The sequence below is a fragment of the Astatotilapia calliptera genome, chromosome 3, assembly GCF_900246225.1.
Source record: "Astatotilapia calliptera chromosome 3, fAstCal1.2, whole genome shotgun sequence".
Classification (NCBI taxonomy): domain Eukaryota; kingdom Metazoa; phylum Chordata; class Actinopteri; order Cichliformes; family Cichlidae; genus Astatotilapia; species Astatotilapia calliptera.
Genome location: NC_039304.1, coordinates 47,291,475 through 47,315,877, shown reverse-complemented (window position 1 = coordinate 47,315,877; position 24,403 = coordinate 47,291,475). Strand labels below are relative to the sequence as shown.

Here is a 24,403-nt window from a genome sequence, read left to right as displayed (position 1 = left end):
TAAAGATGGCTCCCTCATCAGGAAGCAGCCTACAGGTCACATGACCATCCAGCATGTTTCCAGGTCTGATGAAGGCCTCTACAAGTGTGACATCAGCGGTCATGGAGAGTCTCCATCCAGCTGGATCACTGTCACAGGTGACACACTCACCTGTCTGTGTTTCTGCAGCTTTCAACATTCACAATGTGACGACAACTTAATGACTGTGTTTGCTTTATTTTAGAGGAAAACACCACCACACCTCCACCTACATCCACACCTCCACCTACATCCACCACACCTTTTGTTCTTTCTGTGTTGTCATGTGTTGGATCAGTCTGTGTTGTGGTTCTACTGGTGTTACTGGTTCTGCTGGTGAGACGATGTGTCCACAGGAAACCTGAAGGTGAGACTCAGACTTCCTGATCTTTCGTATCTGAGTTTGTTTAGTAGAATAAAGTTCACATTCACTATGATCACAGCAACAACTTAACCTAAATGTTAAGTTTAGATATTTAATTTACATAATTGTTCATTTTGGAAAATTTTAACAGATGGAAAAGAAGCTGAAGGAGATGACATCATCACTTACGTCATGTACTGTGATGTCAAAACTTCAAAAACAGCCAATCAGACGACGCAGAGGTAGTACTGTGTTTTCTCCATAGAAGAGTTCATGTTGAGGTTTCAGCTCTTTGTTATCGTAGTAAACATGTTGATCAGTCTCATCTATTTTCTTTCTTCTCTGCATTGGTCAAAAGTGAAGTCAAAGTCAGCTTTGTTGTCAAAGACCATATGTACAGTCACACACAAGAATTTGAATTGACAATACCTCATGGCCCTCAGTGTACACTAAACTAATATGGAGATAAAAATATAAAAAACAAATAAAAGTCTTATTTACAACATCACACAATAACATACAATTTTATAAACAGCAGTGTCCAACACAGTCATAGTGACTGTGGCTATGTCGTGTGCAAGTGGGGGTGGGGCAGTCAGTCAAAGGGCGATGGTGGTGGGTCAGAGTTTGTATGTTTGAGGAGTTCAGAGGGAAGAGCAGTGTTGGGTTTATTAAGGCACAAACCCCGCTGGAACAGAGACAACCAACTGCACAAACAGGACAAGACGGCGCTCTTTGTCTTTTCTCTCGTGAGGGAAGCCGGCCAGGGTCAAGAGCTCTTCAGTCTTCACTTGAACTTAGCCAACCTGGGCTGACTTCCCCTTTCCTGCCTCTTTAATTGACAAGTGATTACATGAATATGCAGTTACACATAGTTCGATGGAACACGTGACAGTCTTAAGCGGGCATGTGTGTGTTAGCAAAGTATACGCCTGTCTAGGTGTGTGTTCCTCGCCATCACATACATAGGCATAGTTTCTTATAAGCCTTTCCAGATGCCCTGTACAGGATGCGACCTTTCAAAGAGCTGACATGTGTACGTGTGTGTAGAGCAGAAATAAACAGTCTTGCACCGTAGAAGAATAGAACCTTCTGGATTCTAAATGTATAACAGAAAATTATAGCGTTGAGGCTGCTTCCTTCATCTCATGTCTGCACAGAAGCTTATAAAACCTAATAACACACATACACACAATGATTATATATATCTTAGCACAAATGACAATCTCAAAAGCATCAACTCTAACAAGGTGAGTGCAGGTGTGGAGTTCGTGTGTGAGACACTCTGATGGATGAAGCTGTTTCTCAGTCTGCTGGTTCTGGCCCGGAGGCTCTTCAGTCTCCTTCCTGATGGCAACATACTGAAGAAGCTGTTGGACGGATGAGTGGCGATCCTCTGAGATGTGCACACACAGGAACTTGGTGCTGCTTACCCTCCACGGCAGCACCATTGATGGTTAGTGGGGTGTGCAGGGTGTGAGTTCTCCGGGAGTCTATGATGATCTCCTTACTCTTCTCTACATTCAGGGAAAGGCTGTTGTTGCTGCATCACTCGGCCAGATGTTTAACTTCACTCCTGTCTCATCGTTGTTGCTGATGTGACCTACCACAATTGTGTCGTCTGCAAACTTGATGAAAATGTTGGAGCTGTGTGATGGTGTGCAGTTGTGGGTCAGCAGCGTGAAGAGAAGAGGGCTCAACACACATCCTTGGGGAGCCCCCGTATTCATTGTTCTTGTGACGGAGGTGTTGCTGCCAACCCGTACCGTCTGCTGTCTTCCTGTCAGGAAATCCAGCAGCTGGTTACACAGCAAGGTGCTGATCCCCAGCAGATCCAGGGAATGAGTTGTTGGGGAATGATGGTGATGAACGCTGAACTGAAATCTATGAGCAGCATTCTAACATATGAGTCTCTAGTGTCCAGATGTGTGAGGGCTGAGTGAAGTTGAAAGTGCATTATCGGTCATCGGGAACGACAGCCTGGCTCAGTGATGTATTAAAGATGTCTGCGAAGACACCTGTGAGTTTCACAGCACAGTCCCTCAGTGCTCGTCCTGGGATGTTATCAGGACCTGGGGCTTTGCATGTGTTGATCCTGGCAAGGGATCTTCTGTGTGAGGTTCTGCACCTCAAGAAGAATTTCTTTAGCTCATCCCATAAAGAGGTGAGACCGGCACTCTGACGATACTCTGCCCGTCCTCAGAGTATCTCTGCTGCCACAAAAGCTCTGTGAAATCCTCCTGGAGTACTGCCTTTTTTGCCTCTCTGATGCCACGTGACAGGTTTGCCCTTGCAGTTCTTAGGTTCTCCTCATCCCCAGCTCTTGAGGCTGCATTTCTCCCCCTCAGGAGCCTGTTGACCTCACCTGTGAGCCATGGTCTCTGATTGGCCCAGACACTGATAGTCCTGGTCTCTGTGACATCATCGATGCATTTTGAGATGTAGGCAATGGCAGTTTCTCTATATTCCTGTGGCGTTGTCGTGTGTGGCAGCCTACTTAAAAATCTCCCATTCTTTGGAGGAAAAGCAGTGCCTCTGAGGATCTTTCTGGCCACACAAATATCGACATTAGCATAACAGTGATGTGATCAGAGGCACCAAGGTGGGGGAGGGCTTTGTAATCTTCTCTCTGGCTGGTGAAAACATTGTCTAAAATGTTGCTCCCTCGCGTGGGGAATTTCATGTGTACTGGACATGGACTCGAGTGAACACTGAAGGAACTGCAGGTTTTCTCAGGTTATGTTTCAGCCCTGAAAAGCTTCCCTTTTGTTTAATTTTCTAATGAAGACATATAACACATAACTTCACACAGATGTAGCTGAAGGATAACTGTGGGGTAAAACTTGAGTCAGGGCAACATAACCAATCTATTTACACAAGTTTTATCAGACTTCACAGATGATTCTATACATGCATTTCTTTTTTTCTGTCAATTAAAAGCTATGAAGCTCCCTGTCATTTAGGTCGGGGTTTTAAAATAACTGCACAAATATCTTCCCAGAGGCATGACCAAGATGGCTGCCGAGTATTTGAGTTCAGGGTCAATATGAAGACTGTTTCTGACTCTTACCATGTGAGATTTTAAGAATCAAACATTGAAATCACAATATTTAATTTCATACTTTTGTGATACATTTATTGCTTCATTTAAAATTAGAAATGCTTAGTCAGTTCCATCGAGAACTGATGGTAGTAAGTAAAACTTAGTCAAGTGCAACCGTCTGCATGTTTCACACTTACTGAGTGTTGTTCACTGTGAGCTGGACTGTGTGTTTGTGGTCTGTGGTTAACTGAAGCTAACAGCTCTGCAGTCGTCCAGCATCCTGTTTCTGATAGAAAGAAACACTTCAGCTGCAGGTGTTTCAACACAGAGCTGTTTATTTTAACAGAAGAGAACATGGAGACATAATTTGGAAAAGGATTTTAATAAAATTTCCACACAGGTCACCATCCATTCAACGTCAATATTAATTACATTAAGGACTGTTTCATTTTTATTCTTTTTTCGTTTAAATTTACCTTTTTTGATATGTATATATTTTTTTGACTCCGACATTTTAAACTCAATCTATCTCAGTATTTATATATACTTTTATTTTAAATAAAGTAGTAATTCTAGTATAACAGTAGTCATCACAGCATACCAGTGTATCTAATATTAGTGCTCATGTTGTGAAAAGTGTTTGCTTTGTACTCTGTTGTGAAGAGTGTCAGTCTTCACTGGCAGCTTTGTGGTCGTCCACCTGCCCCGTACACAGAAACACCCCACAGTTCTTTGTGGTCACTTTGTGTTTCAGAGCAAAGGTGTGAAGACGAGAAAAAAAAAACTGTACAAAAGGTGGTGAGCTTTCAAAAAATATATATTTAATCCCCTCATTAATTAAAACATTTTGCTGTAGTGTGATGATGTAGTTTTATAGTTGTGCACCTACAGAAATGCAAATGTGTTCTATTATTTATTACACAGACAGAAATTCAGCTGCAGTCGACTCAGCAGTGAGAACTGAAGATGTCAGTTATGAACAAACAAACATCAGAACAAGGAGGCCCAGGTACAGCTGCTCTTTATCTTTAACCGAGTCAAGCTAGCTGCTCACCATGTTTCCAACCATCGTGCTAAGCTAAGCTAAGCTAACCACGTAACCAAATGTTTGACTTTTTAATGTCATTTAATGCGGTTAAAGAGCAAATTGTTGTTGAGCTCAAAGTTTGACTTCTGTGAACTTTAATTAGAGTGTCGACAGCTCATTGATTTCTGAACTAGTCCCAGTAAAGTCTGAACTGGGACTGTGTGTGATGCAGAGAGGTGGAGATTGGAGGTCTTGATTGAACTACAAAGCTTGTAATCATGTTTCCTGTTGTTTGAACTGTGTGTGTTTGTGTTCAGACTTTAAACCTGAGCCAGACGTCGTCTACTCTTCACTGAAGTAGTCCACCAGTCCAACCACTGACGTCCAGCTGCTGGTCTCTAACTGGTTCCCCCAGCACCTCAGACCAGAGGACATCCACATGTTACAAAGAAGCATATGGATAGCTTACGGCCATACTACCCTGAGCATGCCTGATCTCGTCTGATCTTGAGAACTAAAGTGTCTTGCAAAAGTATTCAGCCCCCTTGAACTTTCCCACATTTTACAGCCACAAACATGAATCAATTTTATTGGAAAGACCAATACAAAGTGGTGTACACTTGAGAAGTGGAACGAAAATCATACATTTTATTCATACATCTGCTCTCTAACTGCTCCCCCAGCACCTCAGACCAGAGGACATCCACATGTTATTTATATTTTTTAATTTCCTCTATAACCTGTAAAAGCGTTCCGTATAAGTTCTGCAGGATCAACAAACTCTGGGATTCCCTCTTTGTTCAATCTTATTTTTATTTACCATGAAATAAGGAATAAAAATTAAGCTTCAACTGGCACACTATAAACAGCAGGGACATCATTCAGCGGGTGCAAAACACAGTAAAACACCAGTACCGAACAGTACAGTATGTATTGTGCATTTTCAGTTGCACTTTATCAGGAAGATATGAGTATAGAGAAGGTTTAACATGGTGAATGTTTGACTAGTGTTCATTACCCTGTCAATATTTATAGTCTCACACTCAGTGGTCTGACCTAAAGTAAAGAAATGAAGTGTTTTAGTGTGTGATAAAGTATAAATTGATAAACATGAGACTCAGTCTGGACTTCCATCTGGATCACACTGCCTGAATCAGAGCTCCTCTTGTGAAACCTCTCAGTGAAGCTTGAAATAGTCGTGAATGACTTTTAAAGTTTTCCGCCATCTACTAGTGAAACCAAATCAAACCAAATCAAATTCAAATTTTATTTGTCACATACACAATCATACACAGTATGATATTGTGACCAGGAGATATTTTATTTTGTATTCTCATGATCACAGTTATAATCAGAAGTATCAATCATTAATCATTTACCATTGTTGAACCAGTTGACAGAATAATCTTTGAACCACATCTATGTTAATGTTAATCTACACAGATTGTCAGTACTTTAATCAGTCTATTGTTGTTCTGCACTATTCATGTTATTTGCTTAAAACTGTTTCAAAGTTCTGTGACCACTCAGAAGCCTGTGGGTCCTGTTGGACCCTGCCTTAGTTCTATGTTTAGTTCTGCACGTACACAGGCCCTTAAAAGACATGCACGGTCTTATATAACACATGCTCGGTTACACACACACTTAGTAAAAACAGGAGGGTCGTCTGAGGACAGTTGATACTTTCACAAAAGGCACAAACGTAATACACACATCAACAGCAGTTGATGTCCATATTAGGTAGACTCTCTGTACAGGCCCAGACTGTTATCATGTCCAGGAATTGTGTGACGTCATCACGGTAATATAAGCCTGAAAAAGCCACCGCTCGGTGGAGATCGTTGATGCAAGACTGTTTCCCCGCACTTCTGCGCAAAGTGTGTAATAAAGATCACTATTTTGACACCCACACGGACTCGGCTTGTTTTTCCTTCCTAACCCAGACTGAACCAGGACGCAACAATATGCAGTGAAATGCTTACACAACTGCTCGTGACCTAAAGAAAAAAGAAGAGGCTATGAATAAGATAGGAAATAAATATGAAAATTAAAAACGGTAAATTTAACTAGGAAGGAATAAATAAAATAAAATATAAAAATTAAAGTTAAAAATGAAATAACTGTACAACAAAATACACAGTATAGAAATATATATATATATAAATATAATATATATATATAATATATATATATATATACATACATACATACATACATATATTGCATGTATATATATATATATACATACATATATGTTAGCTTCGAGATGGTGGCTGTCAGACATCTCCGAAAACGTCGGAGCACTTTTGCAAATATGTGATGTCTTGTAAACCGAGCAGATATTTGAAGTTTACACAGCTACGTTCACGCCTCAAAATATCTTAAAAGTTTATTTTGTGACCAAGAAAGAGTAATATTACAAGTAGCTGCCACCATTGTTGGAATTCAACTTTTGCGAGATCCCGAGTTAGTTTTGCGAGATCTTGCAAAAGTTCATCGTAATTCTTTTTTCTCCCATGTCCCTTGCGGGGTTCCGTACAACAGCAACTTTGACTAAAGTCCAAAAATTTACAAAAATACAAAATAACTAGTACCAAATAACTTATAATATTAGTACATAACAATAATACCAAATAACTCTTATATTGTGTATATATTGTATATTGAAATAATTTCCCCCAGGGATCAATAAAGTATTCTGATTCTGATTCTGATATTGCATTAAAAGCCAGTGAATACAAATTTGTTTTAAGATGAGATTTAAAAAGATTGACAGTAGGAGCCTGTCTGATGTGTAGTGGCAGATGATTACACTGTTTAGGCGCTATGATCCCGAACACTTAATCGCCTCTGTGAACCAGCCTAGACCTTGGCATGGCTAAAACCAAAAGATCATCTAGAGGCAGCAAAAGGTCAGACAAATACTGGAAGCCTGTCCATTCAGGCCTTTGTAATCAACAATAACATTGTAAAATCAATTCTGAAGTGAACAGGGAGCCAGTGAAGAGAGGCAAGCTCCTGGGAAATATGTTGGTGTCTTTTAGTTTGTGTCAAAGGATGAGCTGCAGCATTTTGAGGATCTAAGATTTGGAAGTGATGTAACAGTAAAAACCAGGAGATGGCAGTAGTGTAACATCTTTGGCTCCAAGCCGTCATTAAAACTGAAAGAAGAAGAAGAAGCGGCTATGATGCGGCTAGTTAGTTAGCCGTGGTAACTGCTGATAGTCATGGAGCTACTGGCTGCCGCTGATAATAATGGAGGAAATCGGGATGGTAAGCCAATGGCTGTGTCCCAATTCAGGGTCTGCACGCTTGAAGTACACGCACTACGCGTACTACGTACGGTGCGTACTATAAGTACGAGAAGTGCGGAAGTGAGAGGTTTGTGAAATGGGACGGTATACGCTTCGTCACGCTGTTCAGGTTGCCTAGCAACCATGATACTAACCACGAGACACGTTACATACAGCTTTGTGTGACAGAAATGAAGGAGAAAAATGTTTTGTTGGTCATTCATTTTTGTCACGACATCACTTTGATTAGTTGAGTATCTGAGGCTGAGACCACGGGACTGTGAAACATGATTGTTGGGCTTCATTTCAAGATTAATTAGTAAATAACAATTAGTTAATGTTGTTCATGAGACTAAAGTCATCTCACTGTGGAGACAGACACACAGACATCACTGACTTTCAGCTTGTTGTGTTTGTGCATACATGACTGACTTTAATTATTACACATTCGCACATAAATAAGTGACGTCATATTCAGTACTTTTGACAGTTCACTCTTCGGCCGCTCCATCTTATTAGGGAAATTCCAAATACATAAATGTAAATTTCAGAACTCAATCCCATCATTTAATTTGTTTTTGATTGAAATTGAATATTACGTAAACTCTCTTAATATAACTTCCAATAAAAAAAAGGTTTATCATTGATTGAAGTTCATTCAGAAATGTTTAACGAATGAGCTGTCACAACTTTCAACTACAAAGTTGTTATGAAGTCTGTCACATCCCCCCCCCTTTTTTTTCTTTTTTTCTTTTTTTTTCCTTTATTTATTTATCCTTCTTATTTCATTGTACTGTATATTGTTACTCTTATTTGCCTTGTATGTCTACTGTACAAACTGAACTGGAATGACTGACTGTTCGCTTTATAAGTTCAATGAAGTTTGGGGAAAAAAAACCCTCTTCGACCGCTCCGTTCTGCCGTATTTTGCAGCAAAATTCTCCACACCCACCGCCGCGCTATGAATTGTGGGATATATGGGACCACGAAGCGTGCACCAGACCACGCTTGATATTTGGGGAAATCGACGGCGCATTTGGAGTACGCATTTGGAGTACACTTCGAATTAGGACGGCCGTCGTTGCGTGGCGGTGATATAACCGCACTTAAAATGCGTACTTCAAGCGTGCAGTCTCTTAATTGGGACACAGCCAATTTCTATCTTAGCGCATTTGTGCTGCCATGTGTTTTTGTGGTCTTCTTTGGGGCTTTTTCAGTGAATTTTGGTCCGAGTGTAGTGACACTTCAGAATCGGTGATAGCTCTGGAGGATAAAAAGCCTTTCTTTAGCTAGTTATATGTTATATGAAGAAATATAGTTATATGAAGTCTGGAGAATTTCTGGTTCGATTTGTTTGTTTTGCAGACTTTTGTTCATTTGCATAACTGCTCTTTTAATCATCATTTGTTTTCTTTGTGTTTGGTGGTTGTAGAAATGGTTTATATGGAATATTAGCTGATATTCAGAGGTTTCTGTGGACAACACAGATGTTGGAACTTAAATTTCTGACCCCTTTCATAACCAGTTAAACGGGATCTCCTCCCCCTTGCCTCTGTTTTTGGGAGCAGTGCTAAAGGCTTAAGACTGTGCAGGTTAACATGAGGAGGTGCTAGGATTGCTACTTGGTCCAAAAATTGTCACTTTTGTTTTGTTTTCATTAAAATTTAGAAAGTTAGAGGCTATCCAGGATTTAACTTCACTCAGACACTGAAGTAAGGGGTCAAGTGGAGCAGGACAGCTTCTCTTCAGTTGAATATAGATCTGAGTGTCATCAGCAGAGATGGGCAGTAACGCGTTACTTGTAACTGTTACTGATTACTTTTTTCAAGTAACGAGTAAAGTAAGGGATTACTATTGCAAAAACGGTAATTAGATTACCGTTACTTTCCCGTAGGAACGCTGCGTTGCTGCATTACTAAAACCATGATTTTTTGCGAGAATGTCTCACGACAGTGACGTAAGCGAGTGCGCGGTTAGAGATCAACAATGGATCATATATCGATTGTGGGAGAGAGTATGAGCGTGCAGCGTTTAAAGCGTGGAAGTACTGACCTTACTTTGAGTTTGGTTCCATAAAAAGTGACAAAAACATTAGCGTCCATCGTGCGTGGGAAGAAAACTTCTTTTTACAGCGAAAAAAACCCTAAACTTCCAAGCAAGCACCGAGTGCGCAACGACGTAATGGGAAACTAACAGAGAAACTCGCGGATTCTTCAACTGACTGCGGCACACCTGCACCAGGGTAAACCTCCGTCTACCTTACTCCTGCTTTACAGGTGAAAATAGAGCAACAGGACCGCTAGTCTTTGACTTCATTTATTTTCTGCTGTGTTTTACTTGCATCTATTTGAAAGAGTGAGTGTAAACACAAAAAATATTTTATTTTATGTGCTGGAATGTGCAGAAAATAGGTTTAAATGTTAAATTAATTTATTCAAGTCAGAAAATGTTGCATATAATTAAAATTTTTCTTGATGCATAAAGTTAAAAGATTAAAACTGATAAAACAAGTTTTAAAAAGAGACTTTTCCATTTGATTACATTTTGTATGATGGATTATGCAGAAAAAGTAGAATTGGGCTGAAAGATCTATCGCTTTATCACCTCTTCAGGTTGTAAATCGTGTTTTTAAAAAGTAACTAAGTAATTAATTACTTTTAAAAAATAAGTAATCAGTAACATAACGGCATTACGTTTTGGGGAAGTAATCAGTAATTAGTTACTGATTACTTTTTGCAAGTAACTTGACCAACACTGGTCACCACCCACAAAAAAGCTTGATTTACATAGCAAATAAAAGTTGGTCTAATAACAACAAAATGTGAAGTAATAATTCAGTAGCTCTGCTCTGCTGATAGCAAAGACAGATGTGTTTTAAAACTTTTAATTTATTTGTGCAACTGAGTCATGTCAGTTTGTCTGTTGTGGTTTTCTATCATCCATCAGGGGGCACTGCAGCTCCCTCAGCATCCTCAGCACTTTACTATGAAATCAACAGTGTTTGGCCTTTATGTCCAGAGATGATTCAAAGTGTTTACGGACTAAACAGTTTATTTTCTGTTGTTGTTTTACTGCAAGCATAAAGAAACAATGTGACCTTGTGACGTTGCTTCTTGGTCACACTTTGCTCCTCGTCTCTTCTCTCCTGTCCTGTTGTCTTTTAACTAATCATGCTGACGTGTTTCGGTGGAGGAATAATAAACTGGAGAAGAAGCAAAAATTTTCATTATCAGTATCTGGTTAATATCCAATTAATCATTTAGTCCTTGATGAATTTACTTTTACTGAAGCTCATATGATGATATGCACTGACACACCCAGAGTCCAGCTGTACCAACAACAAACAAACACTGCCAGCTGAACCAGTCTGACCAGTATATACAAAACTGTGGCTTTTCTGAAATGTGACACTCTTTATGTGACTCACTTCACCACAACCACAAAACTGTGTTTAGAGATTCCTTCAGATCTTTATAGAGGAAATGTCAACATTCAGAATACTTGGAAACTGAGTTTAACAAAGATTTTTAGCCCTGAAAATGTCATGTATGTATATCCTGAACTATACACAAAATGATAGACATATTTAACCAACACTGCTGTTTAGTGCAAGGGTATGTAATTCCCAATATATATGTAGTATTTAAGAACCTTTAATAAATGATTGTACAAATATCCTCAGCTGATTCTGAAGTGGTCAGGTGGGAGGTGCTGTCACAGATTTTCTGTCTGTGAGAACTTATTTACACAAACTTTGTACAGATGAAAGTAACAACACTGTTACATTCAACACTCTTGAGTAAAAGAGAAAGTAGTTACATGTGACTGCTCCTGGTCACATGACGACCCCACAGCAGTTAGTGCCCCTTATTTTGATTTACACAGTTTTACACCCGGTGCCCTTCCTGACAGTCCAACAGTGATTTGTGTCTCGAGGTGGAATCAAACCTGCAACCTTGACATCAGTCAATATCTGGAAATACAGTATACTTTAGAATAATTCTTTTGATATTTTATGTAATGTGTGTTTAATATAAACTGTTCTTCTTTTATTTGTCTTCTCTTATTAGTGTCTATATTTGTTGGATACAAAAACACCTTTGACTTTTATTATTATCATTTTGTCATGAGACTCTTCATTCATCATTTATCTCAACTCTAGACACACAGACAGTCTACAAAGTCTACACATCCACCTGTGCCAGAGAATTAACTTCCTGTTGCTGTCACCTCTCTGCTACTTTAGGTGTGTTTGTGGTATTTGTTTGTCAAATACACGGCTCAGATCCAGTCAGCTGAGTCAGTCCGGGAATGCTATGAAGTCAAACTGGTCTAAGGTGTGTCGTATTAAACAGCTGACAAGGAAATACGGGTTAGATTGTTCACTGGGGCTGTTTAGTGCAGCCAGAGACCAAATCGTCAAAGTTTGTTTCCTTTCTTTTTTCTATTTGCTGTCAGTGGATAATTTTTCCATCCTGATGATCAGAAGAGTGTTTGAGGGTTTCAGAGATCCTTCAGAACAACAGTAAGTGTTTAAAACGACGTCGTTCAGTCTTTTAGTTAATCTGACAGGTTGATGGAGTCTGAGAGCTTCAGTGGATTAACAGATTGTTCATGTTAATCCATCTGAACCAGGATTAAAACTTCACTTTCCTGGTTACAGATGAATATCATGTGGAGTTAGTGTGAAGCATTTGATTTATTGTTGGCTGGTTTCATCTGTGGAAACACATCATATGGAATTATTTCAATGTGTTTTAATTCAAAGCTGTCAGACTTTATCTGACACAATATAAAGAAGAAAATCAACTCAATGACAAACAGGAAATGTAGTGAGGGCACTATTTGTGTTGGAGATTCTGACATGATCCCTGATTTAGCTCCTGGGATTTTGAGTTGCCTTAAAGATTTCTCTTTCAGTCTTTTCTGTTTGGTTTCTGTTTTTGAGTTTTATTTGGCTCAATTTTAATTGCTTTATTGTTCTAATAGTGGGGTGTATTTCTGACAATACTGAGTGTTTGTTCCTTTGTAGTTTTCATAGGACTGAGTTTCAGGTTTTCTACTCCATGTTTGGCTTTCAGTTTGACTTCATTGTTGCTGTTTTTATGGTGACTTTCTGCTTTGTTTGTCTTTTGTATCTTTTAGGATTTTATTTGGGCTTTTGGAATTCATACGATCTGTTTGGGGGGAATAATTTACTTTATTTTCTTGTGTGTTTTAGTGTTAATATAACTACTTTTTGGATTATTCCTTTTTTTTTTTTAATTTGAGATACACCAAATCATACAAAAGACTCAACATTATGTCTGAGATTTGTTTTTAAATGTTTTAATTTTGTATTTGTTGTTTGGTCGAGGTGTAAAACAGACTATATGGAAAGCTACTGCTCACCATTTAAAAGAATGCTCATTTGCTGCTGCTATGGAAATTTTAACAATAACCTGCAACACACCCAGTGAGCTTGATTTGTAGTGGGTTTAATAAACACATTGCAATGTGGAGAAAACGTTCAGGTCAAACACCAAACAGTTTTCTGAGGAAAGACACCGCCCATGAACAATTTTATACCTTCCCAAACACTGTCAAACAAAGAACGTTCCACAGCACATCATTTATCTCTATGCCCTCAGTCCAACTCATCCTTGACTCCCCCCCAGTCCAAGGAAAGTTTTGACCACCCGTCACCTCCCTATAAGCAGGATGCCTGTAGACCTTCAACTTTATAACAGGGCCCCTACCTAAACATCCGCATCCCTCGATAAGCAAAAGGAGTCTCACTATCTATTTAATGTCTCCCTTACAATGGTCTCACTGTGTGTGCAGAGCTCAAGGCCCCTCTGTAGTCAACATGCATACAACTAAGTGAGAAAGTGAAATTACTATAACTAATGTGATATGATTAAATATGTGATTAATACACAAGAAAATAAATCTGCCACCACACTGCAGATCTTACTCCACTCTCCAGGTTTTGGTCATAGGTAAGAACGTTTTCCCAGGATAGTTTTCAAAATTTGAAGCTGATTTGGGTTCAGTGGGTCACTTTTCTCATATGTGTCTATTTTCTTTCTGCAGCCCCTGTTTGATACACCCATGTGACTGATGTTGATTTGTCACATGAGGCTATCATGTGAATTTCTAGCTAATGTCCAGCCAGATCATGTTTGGGCTGCAATTTGTTGCTTTCCTCCCAGCTGATGCTGCCAAAACATTTATAGACGTGTCTGCATTTCTGTCATTCCTGTCACGTGTTCGTGCTGCAAAAATCAATTGAGTTAAAGTTGCAGTAATTTAGCATCTATCTAGCTCTACTGTAGAGTAACCTTAGTTTTGTTTTTTTTCAGTGATGGGTCTGATCCTATGACAACTGGGATAGGCCCCGCCTGCGACCCTGATGAGGACAGGCTGAAGAGAATGGATGGATGGAAGTGACAGGTAATTTCAAAGTAAATGTTTCAAACATCTCAACAAATATCAGAAAACACTGTTTCAGGGATGGACTGTTTCTCATGGAGAGAAACTCAGTGAGAAAAGATGTAAGAAAGAGAACAGGAGAGATTAAAGATTATTCTTCTCGAAACTAAGGACTGCTTAGGCATTGCTGTTTAATAAACTAGTGCTATGTTACTTTTCATTACTTTTTCAATATATTCAAATTTTAAAAAATGGACCAAGCTATCAGATAACCAAACTCTCAGTGAAAGCTAGCCTACTCTTAGCTCAGCTTTCATATCTGAGTGTTTGGATTTTATCGAATTTTATCTGCAGTTTACTGAAATCAAAGTTTCTCTGTGACTTTCAGAAGTTAAACCCCAGTTCCCCATCATCACATCAGTCAATAAAAACCGAATAATACGAATCTCTGGAACCCAAATCAACCTGACATGACTGCGTCAAATAGCAATTTTTCTGCAGTTTTCTCCTGAACGGCAGGCGTCACTACTTAGATAAAAACTCTGCATCAGCTCTTTTATTCCAGTAGAAAAAGTCAAGACAGGAAGTAGAGAACTCAGTTTTTTTGTTTTTGCCTTCGTTTCTTTTCATTTCTTTCTCGTCTCGAGCTGTTGTGGCCTCTCCGTGATTATAATTTATTATAAAATATAGATATAATTGAAAACTATCACAAAAAAAAGAAATGATCATACACTCTGTCTCCAACCCACGGATGTGACGTCCGCTAATGTTTGGGTGGAAGTGTTAGCAAGCTAGGCTGCGGAAATGTCTCGCCGAACATGTTTTTTGTTTTTCTCCACTTTGCTGTTTGTCGATCTCTTCGTGTTTGTCTCTGCAGGTGAGATTTAACTATGAGAACCCAAAATCACTTTCGCTCTGACATAAAAACTAAGATGGATTATGAATTATTTTTATGTAAACCAGCAACGAGTTACGGTACGAAATTCAGTATTCAAATACCACCTGTGAAAATCCCCAATAATCCTGAATTCACCATCCAAGATGGCAGCAGTGCCTGTAAACATTAGTAAAAGCTTAAAATTTAAAATCTTGTTACGCTTATTTAACCTCAGAGGTTGTACTGTGACGTCACTCCTGAGCTAACTTCCTTCCAGTACGAGTCATAAAAGAAAGGAAAACGCTATTTATGTTGCTTCTAGCTAACTGGAGTCCATGGATGTCGATGGACACCAACGACCTGTTACATGTTTGAGATCTCACTGATTTGTTATTCTGCTTGTTTTCTTTCTGTAGCTAGCCGTACAGCACGATGCTAACACAATAGCACAAAAGTGAAAGTACAGATCACACGTTTCGGGTTTGATACTGTTTGTGTGCACTGCCTCATTTTGTACTTCTATTTGAAAGTAATTCTGACTAAGAAGCAGAAATTGCTGACTTCCCATTTCGGATGGAAGAAGCTACTGATCTGCACTGCTACTGTTTGTGAATTGTTAAATACGCTTCACTCTGAGAACTTGGTCTTGTACTGCAGACAGTGTTGGGGAGTAACGGAATACATGTACCGCCGTTACGTATTTAGAATACAAAATATGAGTAACTGTATTCCGTTACAGTTACCGTTTAAAAAGGTGGTATTCAGAATACAGTTACTTTGTTGAAATAAATGGATTACACTGCGGTACTTTCCTGTTTCATTTTGTCGCGGGTCAGGACTGTTTGGGTTTTGTTTGACAGCTACGTTCTTTCGTTCCAGGCGGCAGCGTTACGGTTGCCATGGTTACAGGGCGACGCTCTCTCTCTCTTTCTGCGACTGTGTGTTTCCTGGGTGAGAGAGCGCCTTTTCGTTGTTGTTGTTGTGCTAAGCTAACAGGCAGAATGCTACAAGCATAGCTCTAAAGAATGCAGCATCATGGGCAGTATAGTCCGTGCTGCAGGGAGAATGGACTGCCATACACGTTATGGGTCTGTGAGCGCGAGGAGGGAGAAAAAGGCGAGTGGAAAGGTACGAGTTGTCGTCGAGGAAAAACGGGAGCTGGAAACATGTAAATATAATAATAACCACTGCAGCCAAGAAGAGTGCCCGACGAGCCCAGTTGTAAGTAAGCTATTAAGACTCGACTGTACACCGTGTTCGTGTTTTCCTCCGAAAACAATAAGTTCCGTTGGAGCAGTCTTTCAACGCCTCTCTCTGTCTCTCGCAAGAAAAATTGACCCACACAACAAAGTAAAGCTATTTTTCGGCTACGAGCCGACAGGGACCCCGCCGTATTAGTCAGAGGTCCCTTTACTACAGTTCGGAGTCGCGGACCTTCAGTAATAGTAATAAATCACACAGCAATAGTACATTCACGTTGTTGTAAAAAGCATGATAATATATTAAGTATTCCAAAGTATTCAGAATACGTTACTGTCATTGAGTAACGTAACGGAATACGTTACAGAATACATTTTGGGGCATGTATTCTGTATTCTGTAACGGAATACATTTTAAAAGTAACCTTCCCAACACTGACTGCAGAGTTCAACATATAGAGGGCAGTGTTGCCAACTCCTCAGTAATGAAATGCGCTATTGGTTGTCCTAGAAGTAGCTAAATGACATCATCACCTAATTTGCATAATTGGTCATGCTAATGTAATTGTAACCTACGTTGTTGGAGACAGAAATAACATCATGGAAGAGACATAAAGTGAGTAAAAAACGTCCAAACGGCAGTTAGAATTATTTAACTACAAATTACATTTCTTTTAGCAATTATTGTATTTTTTAATGTCACAATTCCAACCCTGCTCCACAATGGCAACAGTGACACGAAATTGGCGCTCTGGGGGAGTTACTGTGTGTGTGTGTGTGTGTGTGCATGTTTGTGTGTGTGTGCGTGTTTATTAGTTATAAGTTAGCAACACTGATAGAGGGTGTCATTAAGTTATCTAGATTCATGTACCCAAATACTGTTGATCAGATAGACAAGTAGCATTTTCCTTGTGGGATCATGAAACAGTCGCCCTGAACTACTCCAGGATGCACTTACATGTTCACATGATTGATGTGTTGGCAACATCAAAACAGTCACAGTGATTAGTGTAACAGCAGCTGATTGTGCAAAGGAAGGATAAACTATACAAGGTTATTAAACATATGTAGAGGTTATACATAAAATCTGCTGTAGATAATCAGATGTAGAGGAAAGGCTCTGTGCTGTAGTTCAGTGTAAACGTGCTGTATAAATGTGTGCACGTTTTGCTCAGTGAGACTGGAGAAGAGCTGTTAATAAAATGTATCCTATTTAAAGGAAGGAAGAAAAGCTCACAAACACTTATTGTGTGAGTTTTAATTCCACAGTTTTATCAGTAAGACACATGAATATGATGGATTATAGTTGAGGCTGGTCTGCTACCTGGATGCTTCTCTGTTCAAAGTTATTCAAGCAATCAGAATAAGATGCTGGATGTCTATTGACCCTAAAGGACACCATCCGCTCAAAAATAGCAACAGTTGTGTGTAAGACTTTATATTGATTATAGGAATATTGATGATAATGCTGGACGATTGCTCAGTCAGTAGGGTGGGTCTTTCATAGCTGTTTAACTACACGTCTGTAGTACAGAAAACCCCAAATTAACTCTGAAGTTACCGTTACTCTGAAGCATGAGGGTATCTAGATTCTGTGTACTGAACATGCCTCGTTTGTCAGTGTCGTCTGTATCTCTCCAGAGCTTTACAAATGAACCACAACTCAAGTTCTTGTGTGTGGTTGCACAAATGTGCTTGTGATTAATATCCTTCAGTGTTTAATCACGACAGCTCTGCTCAGCAGGTGGTGGCATCACCTCTGAATAGAGGCAGCTGCTGCAGCAAAGCAGTGGCATCTGAAGCTGCCACTCTAATGCTGCTTTTATGCTTCAGTGCAGTAATATGAAGGCAGACAGACGGCTCATCTACCTGCACAGTGTTTGATGTTGATGGAGGCAGTGTATGTGGTACAACCGGTCTGTGGGCAAATCTTCCTTGTGCTGTTTGTTGACCTTCAGCCAACCACAGAGAAGAGTCAAGTTATAACACACAAAGAGCTGAAGTGAAAACAATGAGTGTCCACTGCAGCCACTCTATGCTTTTCATGCATGTGTTTTTATATCTTTGATTTTCTGCACTTCTCCTGTTCCTGGTGACCTCTGCTGCAGCTCTAATACCTGTGCCGACTGTCTTGTCAGCCAATCAGCTTTGAACAAACTCATAGGTCATCCTCATATATTTATGTGCAGCTGGGATTTTAGGGAACTAGACAGGAAAAATGTCTGCAGTGGTTGAAAACGTGTAGGTGACAGCATTTGCTGTCCAAACAGAAACGCGTGCACAGATAGGAACATTTGTGTTGGAGCCCAAGTACTACAAGACAGAAATATGATGAGACTGTAGCTTAAAGTTTCTATTCCCCAGCAACGTGAGATCTCAGGTCATGTTTTGCTGAAATGCAAAAGTAATGTAACTATAACTAGGGGTGCAACGATACACAAAATTCCCGGTTCGGTTCGGTTCGATATTTTTTTCGATACAAAAAAAAAATGTTCATGCCTTTTTAATTTGTCATTTATTAAATTTTCACGGCACATTCTGCACCACATCTCTGTGCGTTCATCATTTGTTTGAAGCCAGCTCACCACCTGCAACTACTTTTCCGAGAATATGTGCTTCTTTTGTGGTTCAGACTCCTGACATTTCTTTGGAGGTGGAGGAACATCCCTAATTGCTTAAAGGAGCTTGCTTCTTCGACATCTTTAAGAGTTCTAAACAAATGTCTGTCCTCCTCCTGAAAATCTTATGTACGCAAACACACGTTGCAACTTCTTATCTTGTGCACGTTTTTTATTTTTACAGCGAATGCGCACCTGCGGACCACTTATGTGCAGCCCTGGTTATTTAGTAGAGGTGGGAATCACCATACATACCACGATACAATATTATTGCAAATTTTTAAAAATATTTTGCGATATTCAGATTCTGTACATAAAGGTAAACTTTATCAATATTCATTTTATCTAATATCAAAGTCTCACACTCAGTCTTTCTCTCATTTCAGTCAAAAACTGAATGGTTTGTCATTACAGTCTAGTCCAACTTAACTGAATGCAACCATCTGGTACAATTATAGCTATTTATGAAAACTATGCAGCCCCTTCAGCAACTAAAGAATTTGAAAGTAAATTAAAACAAAATATAATTTTACATTAAATAAAAAAGTTTTAAACTTAATTAAAATGAAACATGTCTTAAATTAAAATAAGTAAACTGTCATGTTTATTGCTGCCAAAAAAAAGTTAAACACATTTGGACAGTGAAGGAATGTCAGGATTCTTGCTCAGAAAAAGGATCAACATGCTCTGAAGTCAGAGCACAAAAAGCTTTTTTGTAACAAAATATCGATTTCTGCTGTCCCTGTATCGATACATTATTAGCAAACAAAATATCACGATACTACACAGTTTTTCCCCCACCCCTATTATTTAGCTCGTCATATTGCAGCCACAGAAATTCTTTTGTCCATGAAACCATAAAGCTGCACTTTCTTTTTGCCTTATAGTCTGATTTGTCATAACTTCTCCGTTTTGTGGTAAGCTTTTCTTTGGCTGTCACTTCTTCACCCTGACCTGTCTTATTTGGCTCAGCAGAACTAAAATATATATCCTGCTGCTTTTACAGAGGCACTCACATAAGCTCAGCGATTCTCTGCGCGATCAACCTCTCACATGTTTAAGCTGCGGGAGATTTCACTTGTCATGTTTGCATAGTAAGCTAACGATTGATAAGACGATGTCAGAGGAATTGGTGCGCAAATTATCATCACTCACCAATCAGTGCTGTCGCTCTCTATACACAGTTCGCGCGATTGCAAAGTGAAAGCAAAAAACAAGCGCAAATTCAAACGCGATTTCAATATGTCACATATTGACAGTGGCTCACCGATGCCAATGAAATAATTACCCAGCTACATTTCCGAAAGAATGCAAAAGCATTGACATATATTTTTCCTTCCTACAATAGCCCGACGGGCAGGGCGGAGATAGATTTTGGTAGCCCGACTGGAAAAATTGCTAGCTCCATGACGTCGGGCTAGCGATTTTGCGAGCCCTGTATCTGATTGAGGAATCACTCATCTTTGGAAAAGAGAGTTTATTACAGAGAAATGGCTCTTTCCAAAATAAAAGCTATACTATCCGCTTCTTCTGGGCTATATTCTCAGCAGCATATTAAACATATCAGGTCCCCATAAGGAGAATCATGTGCTAACGGCTGTCTAAATGACTCAGGTAAAGTTTGTAGCATGTGTGCTTGTTGTTTTTGTCTGCTTCCACTTGTCTTTGCACTAGGATGATGTCGGTGTAAATGTGCAGTCATATTCGTTGTGTTCCCACTAGTGCTGTCAGCGTAAATCTCGTTGAAATGACGTTAACGCCACAACACGGCAAATCTCCGTTAACGAGCTACCGCGGATCATCCCGTGCATGGGGCTGGACGGCCAACACGTTAAAGAGCTAACTGCGCTAACACACTAGCTCCCACCAATGTAATTGAGCATTGCGTGGCACATCCAACATACTGTTTTATTTTAGTCCATGACGCGCTTACCTTCAGGGTCATACGTCACATGAAAACCAAAATAGTTCCAAACGCCAGATCTGAATGAGGGTGGGGGAGGTTCAATTTGCCATGTTGCAAGGAGAGCTTAGCTTCTGTCTCACTAGCTTGCACTGTGCTCGGTGAATCTGCGTTCGACTACTCCGCCTAGGCTGCACTGTTGAGCGCAGATTCACTGAGCGCTCAACACAGACAGCATCGTCAGAAGGAAAGTTGATAAAATGAATTACAAATTTTGTATTGTTCGATACATATGCGTACCGAACCGAAAGCACTGTATCGAACGGTTCAATATCCATACGAGTATCGTTGCACCCCTAACTATAACTGTAACTTATTACTGTTTCCAGCAAGTATTTAACTCAAAATCATAGTGTTGTTCCCAGCACAGAGGCAAAGAAGTCTAATGTGTGTGTCAGTGTAATGTGTTGTAGTTTCAGGAGTCAGTTTACAGCTACAAAGCTTTTTGTTCAGTGTACAGAAAAGGCAGCATGCAGAGACTCACAGTGTCTTATAATGAGAGGCTGCTTTCTCTCACACATTATGTAGTTTAATAAATTTTGATAGTAATGTGTGCACATACACATTTCATTGGTGATCACTCTGACCGCTGTAAAAGTGACCTGTTGACCTTTAACTTCTCGGTCTGTGTTTTTTTTTTTTTTTTCTCTTTCAGACCAAAAAACCATCACAGCTGAGTCTGAACAGAACGTCACTCTGACATGTCAAACTCCAAACATCAACGTCAGTGTTGTGAAGTGGAGAAGAGCTGGCCTGGATACTAAATATGTCCTTCTGTACCGACAGAGGAAGTTCATTCCAGATGACCAACATCGATCTTTTAATAACCGAGTGGATCTGCAGGACAGACAGATGAAGGATGGAGACGTGTCTCTGATTCTGAAGAATGTGACGATTAATGACACTGGAACATACGAGTGTCAGATCATCCCAAAAGGCGGAAACAATTTGATGTCCATCAGCAACATCACCCTGAGTGTTGTTGATCCTCCAGGTGAGTGAGTAGAGTTGAGTGTGTGTGTGATCAGAGGTGAAGCTGCTTCCTGGTTGTTGATGTTTGTTTCTAAAGATGTTGTTGATGAGACTTTGTAGAAAGCAGCTGGTCTGAGTGATGTGATCAGAGTGCAGTAGATAATGTCTGACAGCAGTTTGAAGAGGAAATGGATTCTGTTCTGTTCTTCACTCATCACCTACCTGACAGCTGACACCTCACACCTGTTTCTCACCTGCAGGTCAGACAGGAGGAGACACAGAGGATGGAGGGAAGAAGGCTGGATCTGTTGGACTGATTGTTGGTCTGTCAGTTGCTGCTGTGCTTCTTGTTGCTGCTGTTGTTGGTTTTTTGATCTACAGAAAACGTAGTTGTAAACAGAACAGTAAGATTCCAGCTGAACAGCAGTAGGTTTGAAATGTCTCAGAGCTTTTCCCAGCTGAACTTTGTGTCCCCTGCTGCTGTTTTTTGCGTTATCATTAAACATTCAGGGAAAGACTGCAGACAGAAAATGATGATGTTGGTAAATTTCCAGAATTAAATGTGTCCAGAATTTCACTTCTCACTATTACTGTTACTTTAGCCTGTTAACGCTTCTCCCTATATTTACCTGTCAGTGACTTTGTACTGCAACGTTCAAAACTTACTTACATCAATTCTGCTTAATTTATGACACAGTGTCAAGTTCTGTCTATCAATGGATAAAGAATAGAACTACACAACAGTATCACCGACCTCTGTATTTATTTATGTGAGTTTCTGATAATAAGGATCCTTTATAGCAGGGGTAGGCAACTCCAGGCCTCGAGTGCCGGTGTCCTGCAGGTTTTAGATCGCACCCTGGGTTAACAGGCCTGTGGAGAACTTCAAGAAATGCTGAGGAGTCATTTAGCCCTTTAAATCAGCTGTCTGGAGGTTTTAGATGGATCATGGACACATCTAAAACCTCCAGGACACTGGCACTCGAGGCCTAGAGTTGCCTACATCTGCTTTATAGGTTTAGTTTTCCATTAGTTGGTAGTAGGGGGGTCATATGATTGTTGGGTTTTTCTCTGTGTCTATTATTGTACGATCTACTGTATAAAGCGCCTTGAAGTGACTGCTGTTGTGATTTGGCGCTATATAAATAAAATTGATTTGAATTGAATACCTGGTAGTAGGTACAGTTTGCTCACACCTCCAGTGTTTCTTCATTTCAATTTTGGTTATAAGGACCAAATAGCCAAACAGGTCGACACAAGGCACTTTTTATTGTAAGGTAAACACTCCACAATAATACAGAGAAAACCCATCAGTCAGTCGACCTGCTATGAGCAAGCACTTGGTGGCAGTAGGAAGAAACCTGCAGCAGAACCAGGCTCTGGGTTTTCTCGTACATTTCTGTTTTCTTGCCTTTTCCAATCAGCTTCTCATCTCAGTGTAAGAATTATTTTCTTTAAACATAAAGATGTGGAAGTTGTTTATATTTCTGCCTTAAATCCGAGTATATAGAACATCAAAGAGTTCATATTTTAAATAAAGAAAACTGGACACATCTGAAATTAGAAAAAAAAACCCTCACTGGTACTCCACACAAAATAACTTATGTGAGGGATTTTCTCATTTCAAGATAAACTTACCTTCCATTGATGCCAGTAGAAATGAGAGTTATGTTTAGCATGAGTTCATGCTAAACATAACTAGAATTACAGACTAACTGAACCACCTGACAACACAAGTACTGCATGTGTGTAAGTGCAGATGAAGCTCTGTGATCATCACTAATCTGCCTGATTGTGTGCAGAATCAGTTTCTCTACAACTAAATGACTGTTACCAATCAGAATTATGAAACCAAAGAGATCAATTATTTCCATGTAGCTGCAGAGTGGGATGTTTATTTAGTTTCTCCTTTCTTGAAAGAGACTCTTTAATCTGTTACTTAGTTCAGAGATGTTGACTTACTGTTGATTAATTTCTGTTGTTTGTTGTTCATAAAGGTTTGCATGTATTATTTTTTTTCATCAGAAGTTTCACATCTGTTGAGCTTGTTAATGCAGAGTTCATGTATGCAACCGTGAAATAAAACCTGAGGAAAAAACGAGAGTGACACTGATGTTCAAGAACATATTTCAGCCTTCAGTATTTCTGCTGATTACGCTGCTTGTTGGAAATCAGATTCAGATTACTTTATAAATCCCAAAGGAAATTAGGGTTACAGCAGGCAGCACGCTAATGGTGCATGCACACTTACAAAGGAACCTTCTGACCAACTTTGCACAAACATCACATTGGGGAGACATGTCAGAGAGGTAGGCTGATAGGAAAAAACAACGAAAATACATAACATGAGGTAAGAGGAGGAGAAAAAAAACTCCACTCAGACTGAGCTCCTAGTGGGAGAACAGTTTGATAACAGAAAAAACACCTCGGCACAAAGAGCACATGACTATCAATACACCATAGAAACACAAGACAAGCAACAGGGGCGGGTAAAGGGTAAGAGAGCCGGTGTAGACAGCGCATCCGGTCCTGCAGCATGTCTGCGCTTGTCCAGTCGACTGTCATCTTCCCCGGTAGGGCACAAGCATCGAAGGCGCTTGGAAAGGGAGGGGGGA

At 39.8% G+C, this 24,403-nt stretch overlaps 1 long non-coding RNA gene across 1 annotated transcript; it reads left to right on the top strand.

Moving 5' to 3' along the window:
* Positions 1-354: 354 nt before the first annotated feature.
* LOC113011030 (uncharacterized) lies at positions 355-5,020 on the top strand. The gene is made up of 4 exons (XR_003270423.1): positions 355-385; positions 534-624; positions 4,350-4,434; positions 4,770-5,020. It is a non-coding gene; the product is annotated as an uncharacterized LOC113011030 (long non-coding RNA).
* Positions 5,021-24,403: the final 19,383 nt, after the last annotated feature.